This window comes from Nansenia antarctica (genome assembly GCF_963989245.1).
Source record: "Nansenia antarctica genome assembly, chromosome: 1".
NCBI lineage: Eukaryota > Metazoa > Chordata > Actinopteri > Argentiniformes > Microstomatidae > Nansenia > Nansenia antarctica.
This window is the reverse complement of record NC_137674.1, coordinates 86,572,066-86,579,780: the sequence shown is the minus strand read 5'-3', so window position 1 is coordinate 86,579,780 and position 7,715 is coordinate 86,572,066. Positions and strand designations below refer to the sequence as shown.

At 43.9% G+C, this 7,715-nt stretch overlaps 1 pseudogene across 1 annotated transcript; it reads left to right on the top strand.

Moving 5' to 3' along the window:
- Positions 1-5,589: 5,589 nt before the first annotated feature.
- On the top strand, positions 5,590-7,192 carry LOC308175926 (E3 ubiquitin-protein ligase TRIM21-like; annotated as a pseudogene). The gene has a single exon. The product of its transcript is annotated as an E3 ubiquitin-protein ligase TRIM21-like (transcript).
- Positions 7,193-7,715: the final 523 nt, after the last annotated feature.

Below are 7,715 nucleotides of genomic sequence, written 5' to 3'. Positions count from 1 at the left end.
GCTCATTGTGATATTAACAGTGTGTCTCTGCAGGCCTCTTGTCTTCAGAGCAGCTTATTACCTTCTCCACTGTCGTATTGTAGCCTGGGGAAGGCGCAGTGTTGAATTTACATTTAGACACGTTCCTACAAGTCTTGTTGAAATACTAAATGGATGCAATCGCTCATGAAAATGGCTCCTGAATAGGCACCTCAAACCCCTCATTCATGGCAGAGTGACACTGAAATAAGTCCATCACCACCGTGTTATCTTACAGTAAGAAATCACACGTAATAAAGTGACGTTATCACACATCACGGTTGGTTGTAGTCTGACAGGATCGTGAAGCGTAACTAGAAAAGAAGAAGGTTCCTGGGAAACTTTGTGGGTTTTGCTTAGTCTTATGTTGATTGATTGATCATGTTCATAAGGGGTAGTGGTGGTCTAGTGGATAGTGAGTTGGACTTGTGATCGGAAGGTTGTGAGTTCAAATCCCGCCTGAAACCACACCACTACTAGTGTGCCCATGAGTAAGGCACTTAGCCCTCAGTTACTCCAGGGGGAATGTCCCTGTAATTCGTAATTGTAAGTCGCTTTGGATTAAAAGCGTCTGCTAAATGGCAAAATTAAATTAAATTAAATTAAATAAACACACACACACACACAACGGACAATGTAATCTATATGAGTTTTACATTATTGTAATTTTACTGTAATTATTATTTTTTGCTTATGTATTGTTATTTTATCTTCATGTCCTATGCACCAACCTCACCAAGTCAACTGATTCTGAAGTTAAAAGAAGGTTTAGAGTCTGGACTATATCCTAGGTAGTCCAATCTATAGATGGTCAGTCAAAATAGTCACAAATCACAAATATTATTCTGATTGGAATGGAATGGAATGGTCTTTATTTGTCATTGATATAGTACAGGCAGGCACGCGGGAAGGTATTTTGACTGGGGGTGCTGAGGTGCTGTCTATAGGCTACAGGGAAAAAAATTGCCAGGGAAAAAATTATAGCGATTTCTCTCCCTCCCTCTCGCTGATTGCTCGTTCGCTCACACGCACACAGTGGCATAACGACGGGCCCCAATGCACGGGCAATAATAGTTAAGCACGCACGCATGCACCCACACACTACAAAGACGTAACGTTAAATATTTTACCAACAATGTGTTGGAATTTACAGTAATTTCCACTCAGCTCACAGTGTCCCACAATGTCCACAAACATGATGTTGACCATTATTACAGACAGCACTCCATGTCGATTGTTATTGCATCTTAACGGAAGCCCTTCGCTGCCGAAGAATCGGATGGATCTGAATATCAGTTCTAATACGTTTCTGGCCGTCTGTTGCTCTTTCTCAACAACGTCCGACAGTAGAGCATTAATGGGAGTGTTGTTAAGCGAAGCAAGCAATCTCACCGATTCTGAATGTATGTCAGACATCTCGTGTTGGCTAAACTTACAAAAGCCTCCTACTGTAAATGCACTTGTCTTTCTGTCGTGGTGCCTTAACCCCTTCTCTATATAGCTTTACTGCAAGAGAAGCAAAGAACAGGGTCTCTTTCAGTGACATAATGCAACCATTTCCACCTGGTAAACCAGCTTTTTTGAAATGAAATGAAACTCGAATGTCTCTGTTCCAATTTTCCTCCCAGGAAAACGTATGTCTGGTCGACACGGCTCGTCAAACGGGGGTGGGGGTGGGGGTGTCAAGACTCGGATGTCAAGTCCCTAGCAAGATATGACCATGTGATCACTAACATTAAAACTAACAAACACATTTTTACATTTATTACAAAAAACACATTTATTTTTATTCCCAAAAGCAACAATAGTTATTATATTGTTTTAAATTATTGTTTGAATAATATTTTTATTTTTAAAATTCAGGCAGGAGGAGCTCCTTCTGCTTGCCGCTAGGGGGTGCTGCAGCACCCTCAGCACCCCCCTTCCCGCGTCCCTGAGTACAGGTACCAAACAACGAAATTTGGGAGGGGGGGCTCCCCTGGTGCTAGGAAAGAAAAAGAAAAAAGAAAAAAAAACAAGAAGGGAAAGGAGCTGGTTTACATAAATAAAGGCTATGTACACTATCCACTATACTATACTGTACAAATAAAACACTGTGCTGTACTCTATGCTATGCTATACCTATTCTAACATTTCCTATTCTCTGCAACCTTATGTACCCTAGGGCAGAGGTTCCCAAACTTTTTTTAACCAAGGCACCCCTGAAGCTTTCCCCCTTCTCCAAGGCACCCCAACTCTACGAAGATTTAAAAAATGCCTCGGAGCTTAAACTAAAAACAATACACGATGAATTGGTTTGAAAATGTGTGTTTATATATAATACATAAGTATTGCCCCAATGAATTTTAACAAGATAATAAAAGTCATAAATGAACTGTAATGGATGGGCAAGAATGCATAGGTCAGTCAAACTATCGCTAAATTAAATAAAATTGTGGCCCTCAAGGATTGTACAATATGGGAGGAGACTCAGAGGGAATTCTTCACACAAATAAAATATCAAAGGCCTGTATAATCAATCAATGGAACAATGCTTTTTTGGGGGGCTTAAAATAATGCCTTAAAATGTAATTCTCATTTCAATGCTCATTCTGAGATTATTATTTCACATCTTCTGAACCAAACGGGTAACTCACAACTATAATAATTTAACAATAATAATCATGACAGAATTGTAAAAATTGAGAGAAATACAAAACAAAGAAATATGTTGTGCGCATTAGTGGGACACATGCGCCTGCTTTTGGGAGCAGAGTCTCTTTATGCGGGGAGAGATAGTGGACAGCGCGACACGCAGGTCCTGTTCCACTGACAGTCGCGTGCGTGTCTTGTTCTTGACGTATGCTAGAGAAGAAAAAGCCAGCTCGCACAAGTAGGAGGTTGGGAAGGGTAAAAGCACCTTGATGGCGCTCTCTGAGAGAGATGGATATTCATGTCCCACAAGCAGTCAAAACCTATCCAAACCTAGCTCACCATGTTTGAGCTTCAGTGTGCGGTCCATAATGAGCTCTGCCAGTTCATCTTGAGCTTTGCTGCTCAAACTAGCGGCTGATGCTGATGAGAGGGGGTTGAACGGATCCCGGAGCCAGTCAAAGTCTTCGTTCATTGGAGGGAAATAGGACTCAAATCTCTCCTCCAGCATACGTAGGTGCGCAGCGATCAGATTCAAGAAAGACGCTGACTTGTGTGGTGCGTCATTGGCCGTCAACGTAAACATTTCAATGTTTTTCTTGGCCACCCCATCTTGCCACCGTCTCAATTTGGATCGGAATCCGTTCAGTTTGTCTGTCGCTGTCAAGATATTCTCAGCCTTCCCTTGCATTTTTATGTTGAGGTCATTAAGGTGGCTGAAAATATCTGCCAGATAAGCAAGCTTAATCCACCACGATTCATCTTCCAATTGTTCTTTGTATGGCAAGTCGTGCTCACTGACAAAAGTGATCAGTTTATCTCGGAGCTCATAGACACGGGATAACACCTTGCCCCGCGACAGCCAGCGGACCTCTGTGTGTAATAAGAGCCCCTCATGCTCGGACCCCATCTCATTGCACAATGTGCTGAACAGCCGTGACTTCAGCGGGCGTGATTTTACATAATTAACAATTTTCACCGCTTGGTCCAAGACTTCAGTGAGGAGTAGTTAGTTAGTAACTAGTAGGCCTAGTTAGTAAATTAATATCTTTCAAATCTGAGAAATATATATTTTATTTGCTTATGAACTCCATTGCACATGTAATAAACAAACGTTTATTCATGTATTATTATTATAATTGTATATTATACTTATTTCATTTTTTCTTTTTTTTTCTTTTTTTTACGAGCAGATTTGGCGGCACCCCCGGACAGGTGCCGCGGCACCCACTTTGGGGACCTCTGCCCTAGGGTCTCCAGAGACCCAACCCACCCTGGGTACGAACACTTTACCCGGCTGCCCTCGAAAAGGCGGTACAGGACCATGGCCGCAAGGACAAACAGACTGAAGAACAGCTTCTACCCCAGGGCCATCCAGGCCCTGAACACAGCAAAGACCTAGGCTCTGGGCCCTGGACAGTCTGGACGGATTGATGGCAGCTGCTGGACTGAAAAAATCAGGTGTAGTGCTGAGGCACAAATATGTACATTTCTAGCCTGCAAACTGCGACACTTTAAATGAATGTGCAATAACACTATGTGCAATATGACAACCCTAGTCGTCTATCTGTACAGTATAGTATAGTGGATAGTGCACATAGCCTTTATTTATGTAAACCAGCTCCTTCCCTTCTTGTGTTTTTTTTTTCTTTCTTTTTTTTTCTTTTCTTTCCTAGCACCAGGGGAGCCACCCCTCCTAAAATGTCGTTGTTTGGTACCTGTACTATAGCAATGACAATAAAGACCATTCATTCATTCATTCATTCATTCATTCATTCATATTGCACATAGTGTTATTGCACATTCATTTAAAGTGTCGCAGTTTGCAGGCTTGAAATGTACACATTTGTGCCTCAGCACTACACCTGATTTTCAATCCAGCAGCTGCCATCAATCCGTCCAGACTGTCCAGGGCCCAGAACCTAGGTCTTTGCTGTGTTCAGGGCCTGGATGGCCCTGGGGTAGAAGCTGAGCTTCAGTCTGTTTGTCCTTGCGAACATGGTCCTGTACCGCCTGTTCGAGGGCAGCCGAGCAAAGTGTTCGTACCCAGGGTTCGCACTCAGATTACAGTTTATATTGACTGGAAACAATACGATGATTGGAAATTATAGTTAAGAACAGCGTGTCTGTGAAACCAGCATGTTAGAAACAGATTAGCCCGGTAAAGGGTTAACTCTGTTGCAGGGAGGAAAGCTGTATTGGGATAGGAGGGGAGGAGCATCTCAACGTCAGTTTGCTGAAATGAAACTAAAACTGTGTAGAGACGTAAAGTGTATCCTGCACAAAAGTAGACCGTCTCAAACTTGTTAGAAATCGTCCTCAAACAGGCATCTGTCACACATACAGAATAAAGGACAGAGACATCTATCACACATACAGTATACAGGACAGAGACATCTATCACACATACAGTATAAAGGACAGAGACAGCGTCCCCACTGTCGCAGAATCACAGACAGGTGAGTTGAGAGACTTATACGAATAAGTCAAGATAAACTATTGTGTTCACTCTCACGTGTTGTGTTCCTGCCTTGTTTTGTTTATATACAGTTCAGTAAGTAAAACGTCTTGATTTGGCTGAAGAACTATCTTCTATGTGATATACACTCACCGAACACTTTGTTAGAAATACCTGTAGCCTACATAGGGCTGGGGGATATGGCCTGAAAATTAAATCACAGATTTGTTCACACCACACCCAATTTACGATTTGAAGCGATTTTTTTCAACATCTTAAGGAATCAATGCCAAGAAGAATTGAGGCTGTTTTGAGAGCAAAGGGAGGCCCTACCCTGTATTAGTATAGTGTTCCTAATAAAGTGTTTGGTGAGGGTAGAATAATGTCGTAAGACAGTCTTAACAGCTTCATAGTTGAAACTATCAAGATCTGATCTGATTCCAGGAAATGCTTTATGGTGTCACCCTTTGGTCTCTCTAGATATGGCTTCCTCCAGCAGTCTCCTGTCCGAGGAGCAGTTCCTGTGTTCTGTCTGTCTGGATGTGTTCACTGACCCAGTCTATATTCCATGTGGACACAACTTCTGCATGGTCTCTATCAGAAAGTACTGGGACAACAATGACCTGTGTCAGTGTCCAATGTGTAAAAAAACATTTGATAAGAGACCAGATCTCTTTGTCAATACGTTCATCTCTGAGATGGCCGCTCAGTTTAGGAAGTCAGTTGAAGTGAAGGCAACCAGCAGCCCAGCCCCAGACAAACCTAGAGAAGTGTCCTGTGACGTCTGCACTGGGACGAAGCTCAAGGCTCTTAAGTCCTGCCTGGTGTGTCTGACCTCTTATTGTGAGACTCACCTGGAGCCTCATCAGAGAGTCGCAGGCTTAAAGAGACACAAGCTGATCGACCCTGTGGAGAACCTGGAAGACAGGATGTGTAAGAAGCACAACAAACTCCTGGAGCTGTTCTGTAGTTCTGCACTGAGACCGACCACAAGACCCATGACACCGTCCCCATAGAGGAGGAGTATGGAGAGAGGAAGGCTCAGCTGGGGAAGACAGAGGCAGATGTTCAGCAGATGATCCAGGAGCGACTGCAGAAGGTTTCAGAGATCAAACACTCAGTAGATCTCAGTAAGAAAGATGCAGACAGAGAGAAAGCAGACAGCGTACAGGTCTTCACTGCTCTGGTGGACTCCATGAAGAAAAGCCAGGCTGAGCTCCTTGACGTGATCGAGGAGAAGCAGAAAGCAGCAGAGAGGCGGGCTGAAGGGCTGATTAAAGAGCTGGAGCAGGAAATCACTGAGCTAAAGAAGAGAAGCACTGAGCTGGAGCAGCTCTCACACACTGAGGACCACCTCCAACTCCTCCAGAGCTTCCCATCCCTGTCCACCCCTCCACACACCAAGGACTGGTCAGGGTTCACAGTGATCTCTATGTGGGGACTGTGAGGAGAGCTGTGTCTCAGCTGGAGGAGACACTTATGAGTGAAGTGAAGAAGTTGTGTGATGCTGAGCTGAAGACGATTCAGCAGTATGCAGTGGACGTGACTCTGGACCCTGATACAGCATGCCCCATTCTCATTCTGTCTGAGGATGGGAAACAAGTTAGATGTGGAGTCAGAATAAAGAATCTCCCTGATAACACAGAGAGGTTTTCTGATTGTGCCTGTGTTTTAGGAAAGGAGAGTTTCTCCTCAGAGAGGTTTTACTATGAAGTGGAGGTGAAGGAGAAGACTGACTGGTCTGTAGGAGTAGCCAGAGAGTCCAACAACAGGAAGGGGGGTATCACACTGAGGCCTGAGGATGGATACTGGACTGTCTGGTTGAGGAATGGAAATTAGTACTGTGCACCTGCTGACCCTGATGTCCCCCTGTCCCTGAGAGAGAAGCCCCAGAAGGTGGGGGTGTTTGTGGATTATGAGGAGGGCCAGGTCTCCTTTTATGATGTGGAGGCCAGGTCTCTGATATACTCTTTCACTGGCTGCACCTTCACTGAGAAGCTCTATCCATACTTCAGCCCTGGCTGGAATTATGGTGGTAAAAACTCTGCCCCTCTGGTCATCTCTCCTGTCAATCACACAGACTGATTTGTAACCTTTAATTCTGACCAAGCAGTAAAATTGCATTTTTTTCATTTTCAAATGTCCCCATTCAGAGTGAATGGCCATAGGATAGGAATGAATAAGATTTCAGGCAAATTTGAGTACAGCTCAAAAGGTATAAATTATGAAAGATGTATTCTTCCAAGATGGCGCTCGGACGCGAGGCTGGGGGAGCGCTCAAAATCGGTGCTTTTAAGTGTTTCTAAGTACATTTGTATGTACATTTTTATTTTAATACTCATAGGGAACGGCTGTGTAAATAGTACCTACAGCAGACTAGACTTACTAGAAGTTGGTGCGCAAAACGAGAGGACTGTAACAACGGAAATTCTTGAAACAACAAAAGATTCCATTCGAGATCGCTTGGTCGCCGGGAGAAAAATGGTACGCGGTCCCAACACTCAGGAGCAAACGTCGGCGTCGAGACCGTAAGCAACGCCAAGGACGAAGGGGAGGCCTGCTAGCTAGGCTAAAGAGGAGCCCGGATAAGCCTGCTTTGCCGAGTATA